This window comes from Sinocyclocheilus anshuiensis, unplaced genomic scaffold, assembly GCF_001515605.1.
Source record: "Sinocyclocheilus anshuiensis isolate Anshui unplaced genomic scaffold, SAMN03320099.WGS_v1.1 scaffold205, whole genome shotgun sequence".
NCBI classification, from domain to species: Eukaryota; Metazoa; Chordata; class Actinopteri; order Cypriniformes; family Cyprinidae; genus Sinocyclocheilus; species Sinocyclocheilus anshuiensis.
Window position 1 is genome coordinate 754,758 of NW_015536497.1, and position 19,347 is coordinate 774,104.

At 40.6% G+C, this 19,347-nt stretch overlaps 1 pseudogene; it reads right to left on the reverse strand.

The window, feature by feature from the left end:
* Positions 1-44: 44 nt before the first annotated feature.
* LOC107687481 (serine/threonine-protein kinase 10-like) overlaps positions 45-19,347 on the reverse strand; it is a 21,253-nt pseudogene continuing 1,950 nt past the window's right edge.

A 19,347-nucleotide genomic window follows, 5' to 3' on the forward strand; every position in this document is an offset into this window, starting at 1 on the left:
ATATATATATGAAACTTTGGAAAAGTAGTTTACATTTACTGTAAATAAAGACATTGGGGTTTAGAGTATTTCTTCACTTTGTCAGGAAAAGCTTAGATTATGGAAGAACTTTGAACGGTGAGCTGCATGCCGGTTTTCTGGCTCACTGCTTCGTCTCCTGTTTCCCTCTTTTTCTCTACGTCTGCGAGCGAGGTCTTCTTCTAACACCTGAACATAAACATACAACAGTAGTCATGTTTTTTTCCCAATTAAAAAACTTTAAACCTCTCAGTTTTACTATTCACTCCGATACCTCTTTTCTACATGCAAGCTTATCTCTCCATTCGTTTAGTTCCAGGGTGTGTTCATCCTCCAGAGCTTTGATCTTTTTCTTCTCCATGTCCACAAGAATTTGGAGCTTCTCATTCTAAAATCCAAACACGCAGACACTGAGAAACACCTTCTCTCAACATGAAAACGCTGCAAGGCTGTTCCCAAGTTGATATTGATGTACCTGAAGCTGCTGTAGTTCAGCTGCACTGGCATCACATTGTTCCTGCACCGCTTTCAATTGGTTCTCATGACTCTCTTGAAGACTCTGTCTCTCTTGCTTCTGTCTGGCCTCCTCCTCTGACAAAAACTGAGAGGGCAAACCAGAAAAGACCAGTTGCAACTGTTTTGTTTCATTAAGTAGAGGTTTGATTTACTATGTTGTTTTGTTTCTTCTGAATCCTAACCTGTGTGGGACGTTGTCGCTGCTCAGGACCGCTCAGACCTTGCTTTCTGAGCTACAGCTTGAACTGATTCAAATGGGACTTTGCTTCAGCTTTTTGGGCCTTCTGGAAGGACACTCTCTCCTGGGCCTGCAATGACTTCTGCTCCTCCAGTAGAGCTTGCTGGAACCGAGACGCTCTCTCCTTATCCTACCGTACGAGAGAACAGAACCGCAGAAGACTAGTCAGGATAAGGAACAGTAAAATACAGAAGATAAATACAAAACTGAAACGAGAATGCTTTTAGAGGTTACAGCATAATTTACCTTGTTGTGTCTCTTGGTCAGCTGCTGTCTTTGTAGGGAGTACTGCTCCTTCACCTGCTGTTTGAATAGATGGTACTTCTCCTGTAGATGGCGCTGTTCTAACTCCCAAATAATTGCCTCACGAGCTTGAAAAGGAAGGAAACAGATTATGTTTAGAATCACATACAACCAAACCTTCTTCTGTATCCAGTATGTATACAATCTACACTATTTATTTACTATTACTGTGCACAGTACATGCAAAATTACTGTACACATGAAATACCTGAATCACTTAAAGGGGTCATATGATGCGATTTCATGTTTTCCTTTGTCTTTGGAGTGTTAAAAGCTGTTAGTGCATACAGAAGATCCGTAAAGTCGCAAAGATTAAAAAGTCTCAAACCCAAAGAGATAGGGTGCGTCTCAATCAGCTCCCTAGTTCAGTAGTCAGGGCACTGATCAGGGAGTCGGACATTTTAAGGGCTGTCTCAATCGCGAAATCCTTCCAGTGCACTGGAACGTATGCGCCCTGAAAAATCCCACAATGCACCACAAAAACTAGGGAGCATTGGTGCTCACTATGCTCCCTTACCGGAAATTACGTCACATTTCTGAAGCACGAAACATAAACCACACGAGCCAACTCAATAAATATAATGACATGGATAGAAGATTAGAAAAGACAAACCGTTTTTATTAGTATATTTTAGCATAACACACATCGCTAGACAGGTAATGAACACATTTAATTAACATTTATAATTGATATTCGGCTGAAATGTTGAAAGAACATGTAACAGAACGATGTGTTAAAAAATAATATCAAAAAGAAACCGGTCCTGCCTGTTGTCGATTAATTCCAGCAATGACGTTCTACAATGTTGTCCATTGACGTTGTATGTAGTCATGTCACCGGAAATTAATTAAGTAATCACTGTCCCAATGTGCAGTGAGCAAGGGAACTTACCAGTGACCGAATTCGTGTACATGATATACTGATTCATGAGCTCGGGAGCTAGGGAGCTGATTGAGATGCACCCATATTCATTATAAAAGTGAACACTCAGCCACGCCTTCCTAAAACGTCTCGTTCAAACATGCCCCCACATGTCTACTTCACTGTGTGGGAAGATTTGTATAACACCGCCCAAATGTTTACACTAAGAAATAAGGCGTAACTTTTATTCTCACTGTAGTAGTACTAGGCTCATTCGAGATGCATCGGCGTGGCGCAGTCCGATCAGTGTATGACATCATAGTACCGCGAGAGCGATTGGAGAGCAGATGACTCTTTAAGCTTTTTAATCACTCTCACGGTACTTTGATGTCATACACCGAACGGTCTGCTCAGCGCCGATGCATCAAAGCCACTAGAAGGCAAGCCTTCAACCTTTAGCCAAAAAAGCGTAACGGCTAATGCTAACGCTTCCGGTTTGCCAGTACATGGGAAACGGGACCAGAGGCCGTTTTTTTTTTGGAATGGATGTCAATGGAGGAGAGGCTTCGCCAGAGATTGTCTTAGTATAGGAAGATGAGAGGGTCTGTATTACTTACTATTGGAGAAAGCGTAACGGTCAACTTGGATCACGTGTGCCTTAATAACCAATCACATTACAGCCTTGACGTCATTGAATTTCAGTCAGAGTTGTGCGACACTCAATCGCTGTTTACGGATACCATAGGAATAAATGGGAAGTGCCGAAAGCTGTATCCCACCTGTCGCAAAAAGTAAGTGACTTCTCTTATAAAACGGCATTTTTTTTGGTTTAAACTCTAAAAATAGTTCAATCCAAAAGTATCGTACGGTGTAAAACATGTTAGAGATTAGCTGATAGGCTGTCGATTCATTAAATTATAAGCTATTTCCTCTAAAAAGCTGTTTATTCAGTGGGGAAAATTTTTTATACTATTTTAATTCAGTAAGTTAATGGGGTCATATGATGCGATTAAAATTTTTCCTTTCTCTTTGGAGTGTTACAAGCTCTTGGTGCATAAATTCTATTTAACCGGATCTTCTTAGTGAACCGGTCAAACACGGTTCGCGTCTCCAGTACGCACGAATCCACAAATTCCTTAAGTTATTCGGTTTATAAACGTGCCTGACACTCCCTCTGACGCGAAATAAACCAATATCCCGAGTTAAAGGATACAAACTCCGCGATGTTGGAAGGAGGGCGGAAGCAGTCCTCGGGGAGTGAGACCGGGGAACGGGGCGACCGTTGGGGTTGGTGGAGCGACAAGACGACGCTCCCGTCACCGGGAAGGCCCACCAGCGGCACGCTGGCGGCAGTGGGCCTCATCCCGAATAGGCCGCGAGCCACATCGCGGTGGGTCCGGAGCACGCGGGCCGGAAGGTCCGCGCAATGCCCGCAGTTGGACTCGTCCAGCGCCGCCTCGGCGTGGGCCAGGCCCAGGCAGGCGACGCAGTAGTCGTGCTGATCCGGCGGCTCTATCGGTCCCGCGCAGATCTTGCAGATTGTTGCCATAGTGAATTCAACAGTTGAAGTAGAAGATTCTGACGTAATTGTTGCGTGCACCGCATTTTATACTGCCGCTCGAGCTCGTCAGTATTTGCATGCGATTTGCATACTTCACGTCAATTGGCCAGTCATTTGGACTGGCAGGAGTCAATAGGACTTCAGGAAAGGTTGGAAGGGAAGGAGTTCCCATAACGGAGAAATATCTCCGTGATGTCTCGTGAAAGCTCGAGAGGGAACTACGCGTTTCAGAAAGGCGGGGCATAGAGGAGAAACAATAATGTACATTATATGGAAAATAATGTGTTTTTTAAACTTTAAACCGCATAAACACATTGCATTACACCAAATACACAACATAATGTTCTTCGTCATATGACCCCTTTAAAAATAGGTAAGTTAAAACAAAGGTATTCAAAATCCAATGAATGGAGGCAGATTAGTAAAAAGAAATACATGCAATCAAGTGCAATACTGTAGTATAACCACTAGATGACTGTATTGGCATATATTTAAACAGGACTGTGTGATCCTTGTTGTTGAGAACAGTGTTTTCAGACAGAGTTACTTTTATTAGGCATTTCATTTGGATATACATTTAGACAATATCAAACCTTCAAATCAAACTACTTTTTTTCAAAGTTTAGATTTTTTTGTTTGGAATTTTGAGTTTTCTGTGACAACTAACTTAAACTACAGTGATGCCATGACTACAATGGCCAAGCAGCTTGAAAAGATGCAGCACAACCCAACCCAAATGATCTCTCCATTGTACTGCTTTGGTAAAGGGATGACAAAACATGCAGCAGCTTTAAGACAAGCTGCTAAACGACCAGGTCCTATTATTGGCTGTCAGCCAACAGCAGTGGCCCGAAGAACAGCTAAAGCCTTCTACACACTTCACAATTCTAACAATCCTATAAGATCATTGCAAATCACACTGTGCGACATGGATCTGATAAACTTGAGTACGACATGTATGCAGACTGTACGATGATGACACCTATTGACTTGTAGGCTACGACTCACGTTACTATAGAAGAATAAAACGTCATCAGCATGCGCTAGTGGTAAACAAAAAGAGCATGATGAATCACACTTTGGCAGTTGTAGTTTTTATGTGTGTTGAAAAAAAGTGAAACGGCGAAAGAGGAAGGGATAAGAGCTTGAGGCAAGCAGCTTTATGTTTTAGCGCCGTGACGCGTTGATTTCATGTCGCATTTTTATTGGCTGGTCAGTAGACGTGGGTCGTTGCAGCAAACACACTGTGCAATGATCATGCTGAATTTCTGACACTGTCAGAAAATGATAGTAGGCTATCTTTGGTCGCAAGACCGTGACAACGGCCGTCTTTGAACCTCTCTCACTGTACGACATAGGATCACCGTTTAGGAGCCACGATCACAGAAATCACCACAATTGTTTCACGATGCCAATCTTTCATCTGGGACAGCCAAAAGTCGTGCGGTGTATAGAAGGCTTAAGACTGGTTCTAGGCGGCGTTTGACAGCTGGACGCCCCAGAAAAAGTAGTTCTTGTTCAGAGCATGACTACAGCAGATATACAGGAAAAAGGGGAAAAAGGGCTGTCAGGGCGTGGGTTGGTTTGGGTGTGTGGGGGGAAGTGTTTTTAATTTGTTCATCCTAAATGTTTAAAAATGGTTAATTAGTAGAAGAGTTAATGCAAACATAGTATTATTTCTGAATTCTAAGACTAGGACTGGAGGTTATGAAGTCATATTTAAAATCATATTTGGACACTTGTTAACAATAGCAACTGCACAGAAAAATGTAATTTCATGCCTCCTTGTAATTTTTTATGGCAATTGTGAATTGCATGTAATGTTTTATGTACCATGTCATTTTAGTATTTTATCTATTTAATTGATAAATAAAGCATTGTATGGCCAGTCAGCTCTGTGATCATTAGTAATCATTACGTAAATTACGTAGACATGCTTTTGAATAGTTTTCGGGGTACTTTGATGCCGCTTCAAGTCAAATGCACCTAAAGTCTTTTGAATTCTGGGCTAGGACTGCAGGTAAGGAGGTCATATTGTTTGCTATACCAAAGAATTAATAATAAGGTAAAAAAAATAAATAATAATAATATATTTTTTAATCTTTTTATTGTGTTTGCCGGTTTTTGTTCTGTACGGTACATAAGTGTAGTTTTCTCAGTGTTAAGCCACTCTGTGTGCCTGTTTTATAGCCTATATGTAGTTTTATACACTATTTTTATTAATTTTATACACCCTTTTAAGTTATAAATTGTGTGTACAACATTTCATTTCTTACACTTGTGTATCCCTTTTGTGTTTTGGATATTATATTCAAATTAGTTCCTTATCGAGCGTTCACTCACTCTAAGAAAATAGCTGTGGGAACTCCTCCCCTTCTCCAATTTCCTGAAGTTTTATAGGATAATGCCAGTTCAATAAACTGGCCAACTGACACTCATCTATGCAAATCGCATGCAAATACTGACAGGCTTGGCGGGCAGTATAAATGCGGCGAGAGCAGCAATTGAGTCAGAATCTTCTTCATGCTGCTATTGTCGAATACGCACCAGAGGATACTACAGCTTCTTCACCGCATCCGATGGCACCTTCTGTCGAATTTGTGCGGGCCATCACGTTGGACCCACACGAGCACTGCATCGCCTGCCTGGGTCTGGCCCACACTGAGGCTACGTTCTCTGAGTCTGACTGCATGCTCTGTGCTGACTTTCCGGCACGTGTTTGAGGACTTGGAGGAGCAACGCTCGTGGCCTTATGGGGACGGGGCCCACCACCGCCAGCGAGCCGCTGGTGGGCCCACCCCTCCCCCAGTCCTTTTCGCTGACAAGAACCTTCGCCCTGAGTGACCTCAACTGAGCAGAGGAGGGATAAGGAGCGATAAACGAGTCCCTCCAAGAGAGCTGGAAAGCGGGTTTTACAGCCGCTACTTTGTGGAACCCAAGAGAGATGGGGGACTCCATCCGATCATGTACCTGAGACCCATCAAAACAGCACTGCAGCAGAACCTGGCACAATCCGTTCCGGGGACTGGTTTGCATCCATAGATCTGAAAGATGCATAATTCCATATTCAGATATCACCGCGCCACGGACGCTTTCTGAGGTTTGCTTTCGAGGGCACAGCATAGCAGTGCTCAGTGCTCCCATTCAAGCTGGCTTTAGCACTCGACGTGCAAGGATGCGGCGCTTTCCCCTCTTAGAGCAAGCGGTATGCACATTCTACTATCTGGACGATTGGCTGATTTTAGCCCATTCACAAGATGTGCTTATCAGTCATACAGACGCGCTGCTTCGCCATCGGTCTGGACTGGAGTCCCTATGCTGCACGTGAATATGCAAAAGAGCATGTTGACCCCCAGTCAGTCTATAACATAGCTGGGTGTGTAACGTTATTTCAACTCTGGGGATGCGAGCCCACCTCTCAAGAGCACATAGCGACCATATCATCAGCTCTGCGCCGCTTCAGGCTGGGCCGGTCTGTTCCCTTGAGGGAATTTCAGAGGCTTCTGGGATTTATTGCGTCGGCCTTATAAATCCGTTTGCCACCTGGGTCTTCTGCACATTAAACCGCTTGGATCTGAAGGCGGTGTCCTTAGCCCAAGTGGCTTTTCTGCTGTAGCTGGAACAGCGACATGTGCTGATTTACACCGACAGCATGTCTGTGGTTTCGCACATAAATGGCCAAGGAAGCGTGCGCTCCAGAGCCCTTTTCGAGCAGGCTGCAAACCTCCTATTATGGGCAGATCGTCGTCTACTATCCATTCAGGGTGACGCTTATCCCCGGTCTCCTAAACTGCGGAGCGTCAGGAACGGAATTTCTCACGGGGAGTGGAGAATGCATCCCAGTTCGGTTCGAATGATGTGGGACCGCTTCGGGAGAGCGGAAGTGGATCTGTTTGCGATGAGTGAGAACACACATTGCCGATGTTCTTTTCGCTGTCTCATTCCCCACTGATGGGATGGGAGACGCTATGACGTCTGTACACACTTAAAAATGGGGAGTGTTCACGTAATGGTGATGTGATAAAGATATCGACCTAGCAAGCTGCCCCGTGTCGGATGTTTTTTCAGCACAGACTAGATAACGGGAGCCTACCATCAGCATTAAAGGTTAATGTGGCCGCCTTTGCTTCGTTTCGTTCCCCGGTTAACGGGCAATCGATCGGGAAGCACACGCTGGTGGTCAGATTTCTAAGGGGAGAGACCACATCCTCCACGCCTGCCTTCAGTGCCGCCGTGGGACCTAACGCTGGTTCTAAAAGCTCTCCCTCTACCTCCGTTTGAGCCCTTGGAATATGTTGCTATGAGGAAGCTCTCCCTCAAAACTGCTCTGCTTCTTGCCCTCGCCTCGACTAAGCGCATGGGAGATTTGCACACGCTCTCGGTGGATGACGATTGTATTTGCTTTGGGCCTGGGAACTGCAGTGTTACTCTCTGACCCAAACCCGCCTACGTGCCTAAAGCTATCTCTACCGCCTTTAAGGCGCTGGTCATTTCTTTGCCCGCTTTGTCTGTGGAGCCATCGACCTCGCGTGACACCGAGGCCCAGAGCGCCGTTTGCTCTGTCAGGGCTTTAAGGATTTGTATCGACCGATCAGCCAGAGCCATCTTTCGTCAGTCTGACCAGCTCTTTGTGAAAATTGCTTATTATTTGTTTTTAGATTTAACTATATTTTCAGACATGTATAAATAAATGGTTTTAAACAAATCCATTCATTTGTTCATTTGAAAAGTTATTTACATTTTTATTTTGTAATTACAAATTTGGTTAATGATTCCTTCATTTTATCACTTTTCAAAATGACAAATAAATGCTATTTAAACATTTTTATTTAAAAGTTATCTCTCAATTGATTAGTTATTGTTAAATTCCAGTATATTTTTAGACATGGATTTGTCATACATATAAGTTCATATATTTGTAAGTTATACAATATTCATATATTTGTAAGTAAATAATTAATTCCTTTATTTTATTTTATTTTTGTATTTTTTTTTAAGTGGCACTCCTGGTTCATGGTGGAAAAGTTTCTTCAGATTATTAAAATGTTCTTTACACTAAGAAAACAAAAAGGTTCTTTTTAAGAACTGTTCACAAAAAGGTTCTTTGTGGAACCAAAAATTGTTGTTGTTTGGTGTTGTCGTGAAAACCCAGCTTTTGTAACCTTTATTTTTAAGAGTGTATTTAAAAAAATGACCAACTACAGCCATAAATTGTGATTTTTGTACAAATTACATAATAAATAAGTGTATTAGCAGTAGCATATTTACCTCGCTTGAGCTGCTGAGATTTGACTGTAATCTCCCACTCCATGGACGCCACCTTCCTCTTATGCTCCTGAACGCGCATCTGCAGAGCTTCATTCAGCTCCTGCTGCTGCTTCTGCAGGAACCGCTGCTCCTAAAGCAGAAATAGACACACAACTGTTTTCATGCATTTGAGCCTAATGCTGTGTAAGTGTGGGTAAATGCACCAGTCCTTACCTCTTTAGGATCTGCTTTCAGTGCGCTGCTCTTGCAGCTCAGCTCTTTCTCCTGCTGAGCCTTGAGTCTGCGTGCGTCCTCCCTGAGCCGGGATGTGTGCTCAGCCTCCATCTGGTTGCTTTGCTGCTGGTACTGTTTCTCAAGTCTCTCAAGTTCACCGTCATAGTATTGCTTCTTGCTCTGCAACAGGACAAACATTCAGCTGAGACCCAGGTTATTATTTGGCAAGCATCTTTATTTCTAGTGCTCATACTTACGGTATATATATAGTATATACTTATTCTATATTGAGAAGGCTGTGCTAATACTTTTCTAAGTGATGATACTTACAATTTAGTATTATTATTTGTATACTATTATAGTGTTATTTTGAATTTATAGTGAATTTGATTTAATTTTATATTTTCAGTTTTCATTTTAGTTTGTTTTAGTAATTTTATGTGCTTTTGTCATTTTTATTATTATTATTTTATATTTCAATACAAGAATCAAAAAATGCATTCAAAACAAATTTATTTTAGTTTTACTTTTAGACATTTTAGTATTTCAATTTCAACTTAATTGACAAGGCACCATTTGTAATTTTAAATTTTTTTGTTTTAGTTTACAATAACAACACATATTGTTTGCCTGGTGAACAATTAAAAGGCAAAAATCCTTTTCTAATTTTTTTTACATTTTTCCATTTGTGTTACGCTGACAAAATTAAATAAAAAATAATCATAAATTTAATAAATAAATAATACAACTATTTTTTAATTTAAAAAAATTAGAAATGAAAAATAAAACACAATAAAACAAACATTACAAGTGATTTTAGGCATTGTACATTAATGTACAGTATGAAAAATTTATAAATATTCCTTTTGAAATGTGCATTAGAAAAAAGTACAGTGTTTAAATGAGTAAAATTAAGTCCTTGCATGTCAAAGTAATATTAGTAAAGTTTTTTTGTACTTTTTTAATATAAAGAAAATTAATGTAACTAATTTTTACCCATAAACAAAGAGCATGTCGACGAAAGTGGGGTCTTGCTCTCAGACAAGAACCCGAATGGAAACATTTCTGTTTAATAGCACGACTTAAGTTGTAAACTGAGGGTAAAGGGCTTTGGTGCTTGTGGCTTACAGTCATCTCTTGTTCTATGTGGCGGAACATCTGCTCTCGCTGCTGCTGTAGTTTCTGCTCCAGCTGGGCATGTTCTCTCTGCTCTTCTCTCTGCAAGAGTTTCAATGCATGCAGTTCCTGCCGTCTGCAATCACCCAAGAAGATAAGAATGTGACACTTCCATTTTTTCATGTCCACTATAAAGCATAAGGATTACCTGTTGTAGCGCATTTGTTGCTCCTTCTTGTCCCCCTCGTTAACCACTTTGGAAGTGGTGACACTGACCTCACGGCCATCCACCATAAATTTACGTGTCCTTTTTACGGTTCGCCTGCTTGGGTGCAATTCCTGAATTAATACAAAAAGAGAACAGTTTGTACATGTTGAATCTGTCTGGTTGTTTATAGCTAGTCATTTGTTTCAGACTTACCCCTTCAAACCCAGGAGACAGTGGAGCCTCGGTAGGGGAAAGAGGTGCAATTATGTCTTCATTAGATTCCTTTGGTGTGGATCCATTAGATTCATGAGGTGGTATTAAGTCTAAATTTTTCGAGCCATTAGCAAGTGGCCTTTCTTGCTCATTTTTGTCCTCTTGAACTGCAAACATCACTTGCTTTTTCAACTTTGCTCCAGGAACATCTGTTGTATCTTCACCAAGCCGTTTTGATTGCTCTTCTGTAACATTCTGTACATGATTAATATTTGTTTGAAGCTCTTGTTCAGGTTCCTCTTCTTTCTTTTTAGAACTGATTTCTGTTGGACTTGCTCCGTCTTGATCACCAGCAGCATCTCCTTCATTACCAATGGTGATCTTTTCTACTTCAGAACTGGTGTCTTCTTTATTTTGACATGGCATCTCTGGCATTTCTGAATCAAAGGTCGTCTCATCTTGGGTTGGTATTTCCATCTCCTCATCAGATTTTCTTGTGTTGTGACTGTTTTCATTTCTTGAGTCAAAATCTTCATGATCAACCTCCATGGTAACATCTTCCTTGTTGGATGAATGATCCTCTTCCTCTGTTTCTGTACAAAGATCTTGGTCTTTTTCACAGCTTTCCGTTACTTCAGACTTTTCATTTCTTGAGTTGACATCTTCACAGGCTATCTCAGCAGTAATATGCTCTTTGTTGACTGCTTCACACTCTACTTTCATGGAAATCTGATCTTCATTGCTGGTTATATGTTCTTCTGTCCCTACATCAACATCCTTGCCATTTTCACTGCTTTCCTCTTTTGATGCATCCCCCGTTCCTCCATCATGAAGAATATGATCTGATCTTCATTGCTGGTTATATGTTCTTCTGTCCCTACATCAACATCCTTGCCATTTTCACTGCTTTCCTCTTTTGATGCATCCCCCGTTCCTCCATCTGTCTCCAGTTTTTCTGGTTCTTCTACTTCTGCCTCAGGTCTTCCGTCAACAGCATCATTTTCTGATGGTTCAGTTGTCTGTTGTGTTTTTTTGAGGTCAAGAACTTCATCAGGAACATTATTAGAAGGCATCTCTGTAGTTAAGGTTTTGTTTATATATACAGCAGGAGGAGAATTGCAAGTTTTCAAAGGACAGGCCAAATCAAGGTACTCATATTTATAATTTCCCTCATTCCTTTCAGTTTTTTTAGCTGCTGGTGTTTCCAAACACAAAGCTATAACCGGTGTGTTCAGTGGGTGTGCTCTGTCTTTGTCAATAACAGCAGGTTTTTGGAGGGATTTCCAAAATGTTTGGTCATTGTTTCCTGAATCATCAGACTGAATCATCATATTTTCCTCATCAGCGTCAGTGTCCTCCTTGGTAAGATCTAGTGTTTCCTTTTGAGAAGAATCTGTCGGTAACTGTGTTTGTGCTGGTGTGCTTGAGTGGTTTGAGTTCTGAGCTTCCTCCTTGTCAGTTTCTACTTTAGCTTCCTTGTCTTTGGTGTCAGCAGCCTCATTACTTGGAGCATCAACTAAGTCATATGTTTGCTCCTTCAGTTTGTCAGTGCTTTCACTTTTTTTGCCATCTGAAGGGCAAGTTCCCACAGCTGCACTTAAAACTTCTGAGTCCTTATTTCCTTGAACAAGCGGACTGTCACCCCAGAATCCAGATTTGCGGCGGGAGCCGCCAGTCAAAAACGAGAGGAGATTTCCTGGAACTGAGAGGCGTCTTGACCTCTTCTGGGCTTTGTCTATGGCCTGAGAAGCCCTGCGGGTTACTTTAACCTCAGTTATTGGCTCTAAGTTGGTGGGAGATTGAGGAACAGCATCTGGAACAGAGGTCTTCTGAGGGGTCTCAGGTTCTGTTGGTCCTTGTTCTTCAACTGCTTGTCCTGGTTGTGGCACTATTTGCTCTGACTCTGCGGCGATCATCTCCTTTGCAGAACATTGGAAATCTAACAAAGACTGCAGATGAAAAGATACAGAAAAAGATGTATTAAGCTACACACTTGGATTATGTTTGTTTGATGTGCACAACAAAAGGTGAGTCAAAGACAAATAATAGTATCCATAATTTTAAAATGCAATTTATTCCTGTGATGCAAAGCTGGATTTTCAGCATCATTACTCCAGGCTTCAGTGTCACATGATCCTTCAGAAATCATTCTAATATGCTGATTTGCCGCTCAAGAAACATTTCTTATTATTATCAATGTTGAAAACAGTTGTGCTGCTTAATATTTTTGTGGAAACCATGATACATTTACTGGGATTCTTGGATGAATAGAAAGTTCAAAAGAAGAGCATTTGTCTGAAATAGAAATTATATTTGAACACCATGTCATTGACCTATGTATTTACCTCAGCCTCTATGACTTCAGTAACCTCTGCTTTGGCCTCAGCGATGAGTTCTTTAAGGGCTCGTCCGTCTCGTCCCGCATAAGAGAAAGGGTGGGCCATGAGCTGCTGGGCTCCCCAACGAGACTCAGGGTTCTTCTGCAAGGTCCTCCGTAGAAAATCTTGGAAATGTGATGACCTGGCGGCAAAAATTAGGATAAAGATTAAGCCTAAACCTCAGCAGTACTAGAGAGGGGATGAAGAAGTGGTGACCCACCATTGGCGAGGATTGGAGAGTGTGGGTGGTGGAGATTTGGTGATCTTCAGCAAGACCCTCATGGGGTTGAGAGAATGATGAGGAGGCTCCATCTCAGCAGCCTCAATTAAAGTAATGCCCAATGACCAGATGTCAGCTTTAGTCGTGTAGGGATTGTCCTTAGATGTTTCACACATAATCACCTCAGGCGCCATCCTTTAAAGACAACATATTTTGTTCTAATGTTCTTTGGCAGGAGGGTTGTTTTCAGTAAAGGAATCACCATTAACGTAATTTAATTGTGCTTCTTTTTATGACGTCCAATAGGTTAGACTTTGCTATAAAGGGAGAGTTTACTCAAAATTATCATTCTATCTTTTACTCAGTCTCATGTTGATATAAAGGTGACAGAAAGAGCATTTGACCAAACGTAAGGGGTCTCACCAGTATGGAGTTCCAATGAAAGCTGATCGTTTTTGGAGGGTATTGTCATTTTATGCAGACACACCAAAGTCAGCTATATGAAAAATAATATAAATAAATACAGCACAGACTGTATTTAGAGTGTATTTAGGCCTAAAAATGTGAGAGAACAGTATATCTGTACCTAGTTTGACCCGTCCATCCATTGTGAGCAGAATGTTGCCCGCCTTCAGGTCTCTGTGTATAATGTGTTGCTGGTGCAGGTAAGACAGAGCCTGTAGAGTTTGACAGCACACCTCACTGACCTGCTGCTCTGTAAGGCCACGCTCCAGTTCTGAAACACACACAGTATGGATAAAGTAGGATAATGCCACACAGATACTACCATAAATGATTAGTGAAGTGTCAAGTCTGTTCCACACCCACCCAACATGATATCATCCAGAGCTCCTCCAGGACAGTACTCGATCAGGATCTAAAAAGACAAAGCATACAGAGACTCTAAGGAAAGTAAAAACCCTCTTAAACTCTTTTAAAACACACTTTCCCATTCTATTTTTTTATGTTATTCATGACAAAATTATTCTTAAATATTTAAGGTATATGAACATATATAATATATTTAAAAATATGAACATATACAAATTATGAATGTATAAAATATATGAATCACATCTCAAAAGATACATTTTGTTTAATAGCAGGACAAGGGTAAAACAATAAAATCTATACAAAGGCCATGTAAAAAAGTAGCAGAAATGTGTACAAAGCGCTTCCAAAAGTGTTTTATTCAATATTTATAACAAAATGGAAAAATTGTCCTTCTTCTAATTTTTTAATAAACATTGACTCTTGGCACATAAAAGTAGTTTGGAAAGAAAGAAAGAAAAAACACCTATAAACAGATGTTCCTTACCCACAGCCAGCCCTCAAAGAAGATTGCGTCCAGCAACGAGATGATGTTTGCATGGCGACAGGATGCTAGGATGTCGATCTCAGTGATGAAGTCATCCAGCTGCTCTTCACCGCACACTTCAATCACTTTAACAGCTGCCAGGTCCCCCGTAGTCTGATTGTGTGCCTGAGATCAACAGTATATACTGTAACACTTGCCTTTGTCATTTCTAATAAAAGTGCAAGGGAGTAATCCGTAGATATAAAAGCTGGGAAGTAGAACTTAACAGCTGTACAGCTGCAGGCCATGACACAAAGACATGCACACTGCAAAGATGCTGAAAGTTGTAAAGTTGCAAGGTGCGAATCATTTTCAGAAATGGATGCAGAAAGAAAGGTTGATTTTTATGGGCTTGAAATGGCTAACAGGAAGCCATCTTTGATCTTTCGCATTTTGGTTTAACAGGAAGCTGCCTAACCACAATGTAGCCCTAAACCCCCGTTTTCTGTCACCTTAGAAACCTATAAATAAAAATATGTGCATGAATATGTTTTTCATATAGGCTAAGTTGTCTTGTCAATTTTACAAGCGAATGGTTATATTTCTACTTCTTTATTTATTTAAAATAAATTAAAATAAAGTTGAATTGAGAAATTAATTGTGAATAAACTGTTTTCTAGATCTAAATATTTCTGTGAAATACACTGCATGAAAATGAATTATCTACAAACTGCTTCATTTGTTTATACATTGTGTATACAATATGCATTTGTTCATTATGTAATGTAGTGACATCATAACAATAGCCTAAACCACAAATTATGTCGCCATTCTCAAACACGGAACTACTGTTCCCTTAAGGTTACTTTTGAGAACCAAATAATAACATTTTAGGAACGTCCTCTGACGGTTCTTTTTGTAACCAAAGTCTTTCCAGAACTTTCTGGGAACCAAAAAAAAAAAAAAGCTAGCTGGGAAAACATTCAGATTTGCAGGCTATTTGTCTTGTTTTTCAAAAAAAATAAAAAATCGAAATGTTATTAAAACAAGATGTACTTGAGAAGCAATATTGCATAATATAATATGATTTGTTTTCAGATAATATTTTAGGTAAATTAATTAAGTGTATTTTTAGTGGCCCTTGGTTACATCATTACGCCAAAATGTGGCGTCAAGTGACGTCTGTATGAGTGAATCATTGAATCATTCACTGAACCCATTCAAACAAACAGATTCATTAAGGAACACAAGGCAGATGGAATTCTTCTTTGACTTCATTTAGAACTGCTGGCGGAGCAAAAATGAAATAACGTCTCAGGTTACGCATGTAACCATGGTTCCCTGAGAAGGGAACGAGACACTTCGTCCTCTAGCGGGCGCTATGGGGAATGCCTTCGGTGTGACCGGTTTCTTAAGCAAACATCTAAACATGATAATAACATTGCCCGGCGACAGCCTGTGATGTCACTACCGTAGCGACCACTGTATAAAAGGGCACCGATAGAACACTAAATCTGATTCTTCGTCTGAAGCTTGCATCCAAAGCATGGCAAGAAAAGCGGATACGGTGTCTCGTTCCCTTCTCAGGGAACCATGGTTTCATGCATAACCTGAGGCGTTCCATTCCGAGGGAACTCGAACTGCGTCCTCTAGGGGTCGCTATGGGGAACGAAATACCCACACTGCCATGCTGAGGGGAGTTCATGCCAAGAACCAAGGCGAGCACTAAGTACCAACTTTACCTATTAAGGGAGAAAGGGTAAGGAACCTTACCAAAAATTATTTTAGAAAATGCACAGGATGCATAGCGTGCACACTTACCATAGACATGGATTTCAGGAAGCACTTAGTGCCATTAAGAGGCCATGAAAAGGCCTAGCCTTACTCGTGGAGCTCCAGGGAGCGGAGGACTAGACTCTCACCCTGCGAGTTGCGTGCTCATAAACAACCCTCTAGAGCAGGGGTTTCAAACATACGGCCCACGGGCCAAATACGGCCCACTGAGACGTTCAATACGGCCTGTGGGATGATTTGAACAATAATATAAAAGATTAAATCTTTTTATTATCATTATATTACTAAATAAATTCTTTGTCTGGATATTCGCTGCAATATTGTGTTTGGTTTTATTACTTTTTTTAAATTTTATCATTGATCATTTAATTGCGCTTCTATTGCGCTTCTGCCGGAAGATCGAACACGCATGCGCATTCTAAAGCGGTGCCTAATTCAAATTTCGAACACTTCGGCTAATTGAAGCTGTGTGGCAAGCACTCGCGATTTTAAAAATTTCCAAAAAAAGAAAAATTGATCTGGAAGGGCGGATGTTTCAGGAGAAATGGAAAGAGAAGTATTTCTTCTGTGAGGTCAACGGCAGGCCGGTATGTTTAATCTGCTCACAAGCCGTGGCTGTGCAAAAAGAGTACAACATTAAACGGCACTATGAAATACACGCAGAGAAATATAGACACGACTACTTCCAACGACATTTACTCCAGCCTCAGTGGAGTCACGCTGTTAGTGTGGCAATGATGGCGCTCCATCCATGGTCGGGAAAAGGGCAGGCGTTGTGACAAAATTAAAAGAGAAAATTCAAAAAGAGAACCCAACCCAGAATCTGGAATCTGGAATTGTCATTGTATTTTACACCAGGAAGCATTGTGTAGCAAAACCCTAAAGATGGACAATATTATGAATGTGGTAATAAAAACTGTTAATTTCATCAGAGCAAAGGGGCTCAACCATCGGCAATTTGAATATTTGATTTCCAATGAAATCGCAGCAGCATCAAGGTCGCCGTGATTTTGCCAAGTAAGACATGTTCCTGGATCAACGTGCTCAAACGTTTCTTTGAACTACGCTCAGAAATCAGTCAGTTCATGAAAGACAAAGGAAAACTGGTGACTGAGCTGGATGACCCCGAGTGAGTTCGTAATCTTGCTTTTATGGTGGACGTAACCGAGCACTTAAATGTGCTCAATACTAAGATGCAAGGCGGCAACAAAGTCGTAACTGAATATTACGACTGCATTGGCGCATTTGAGATGAAACTAGATCTGTGGACGACACAGCTTTCCCATCCCTCAATTCTGATTGGTTAATTGGAATGTTTTTCCAGGATCAACACGGATGTTGATCCAGGAACATGTTGTACTTGGTCAAATCACGGTCACCCGGCATCAAAGCCTTTTTCAGAGGAAGAATTTGTCAAAAAAGAAGGAATTCTCTCTCTTCCGTTCACCGTTTACTGCGAGTGCAACAGATGTACCGGAGGAACTCCAAATGGAACTAATCGAACTGCAGTGCAACACACTAGTGATGGGAAGTTCGGCTCTTTTCAAAGATTCGGCTCTTTTGGCTCGGCTCCCTTAGAAGAGCCGGCTCTTACGGCTCCCAAATGGCTCTTTATTTAGTATCACTCTGAGCCTTCTATTTTAGCCAAATTTAGCAATTGTGAATGGTTTGTGTGTTGGTAAGCAATTTTTTATTCAGTGTTTTCATAAAATCCTTATTTTTATGCATTTTTTTTTTCGTTACAAAATAAATACAGATTTTAATAAAACTTTAATAATAACACTTTAGTCTTTAGTGCAGGTTGGCATTCAGAAATATCAGATGCCTCAGCTTGGATGTGCTGATGCGATTTCTCCTCTCTGTAATTATTTGTCCTGTTTTTGAGGGGTTGCAAAAATGCAGCGTCTTCCTACCTTAACCAACGCGCTTGCGTTTAAATCCGGCTCCTCCGTCTACCCCCTTGTCCAAACACCCACACTTGCGGTCTTTGCACTTGACCACTTGACTACTTATATGACGTATGTCCTGTATTTGGCCCAAGTGTTCAAGTGAGAATGAAGACCACAAGTGTGTGTAGAACTTTTCATTACCATATGCGACACACTTATAGTGTTTGCATAGCTTTATTTTAATTTTAAAAACTTTTAAACTTTTAACTTTTTTAAAGCATTTTAAAATCAACTTCTAAATATCTGTTCAGTAGTGCCTATAACAGATGACAGTTTAAGTTGCAGCTGCTTCTAATTAAGTGCGCAAAAGAGGTGTCAGGAAGCAGGAATTAAAATCATAATGCGTATGTGCTTTATGATGTCAAACTTAACGCATTACAAATGCAATCTAGATATTTCTTTGTGAAAGGAAAGTTCTCATTTCTAGTGTATATTTAATGTTCATACCCAAAGCGAATTATTTTTTTTATTTGCATTAATTAACCATAAAGAAATTATTTTGTTTATTTTTTTTTTCCTTAGCCTACATAAGAAATACTATTGAGTTGTTAAATATGTTAAAGGCATTTTTTTTAATTGTGAAGTGTTTTTCTAGTTTGTAAATTATTGTTTATATTTAATGTAACTGTCTGTACACAAATATAGCAGTTTTTTTTTTTTTTCTTATTTTCTCATTACTAAAAACTATCTGACAAATTATATTCATATTCAAAGTTTTTGATTGCCATTACTTAGACCAGTGGTTCCCAACCCTGGTCCTGGAGGCACCCCAACACTGGACATTTTGCATGTCTCCTTTCTCTGGCACACCAATTTCAGGTCTTGGAGTCTCTACTAATGAGCTGATGACCTGAATCAGGTGTGTTTGATTAAGGAGACATGCAAAATGTGCAGTGTTGGGGTGCCTCCAGGACCAGGGTTGGGAACCACCGACTTAGACAACATTATATTTTTTCAAAAAGGAATAAGAGTGTTAATGAACCGTTTCTGAGGTCTTATTAAATGCAGTTTTACAGAATAGTGTCTTTCTATTTTTTATTTTTTTTTGCAAATTAATTTGTAATTTGGTGCACTGTGATTAAAAAAAAAAAAAGTTGATTCGGCCAGCAAATGGTGACATTTCTTCTCATCCAGCCCTCACCCTAAAATGAGTTTGACACCCCTGCTCTAGAGTGAGGGGAGCACTGCTGAAC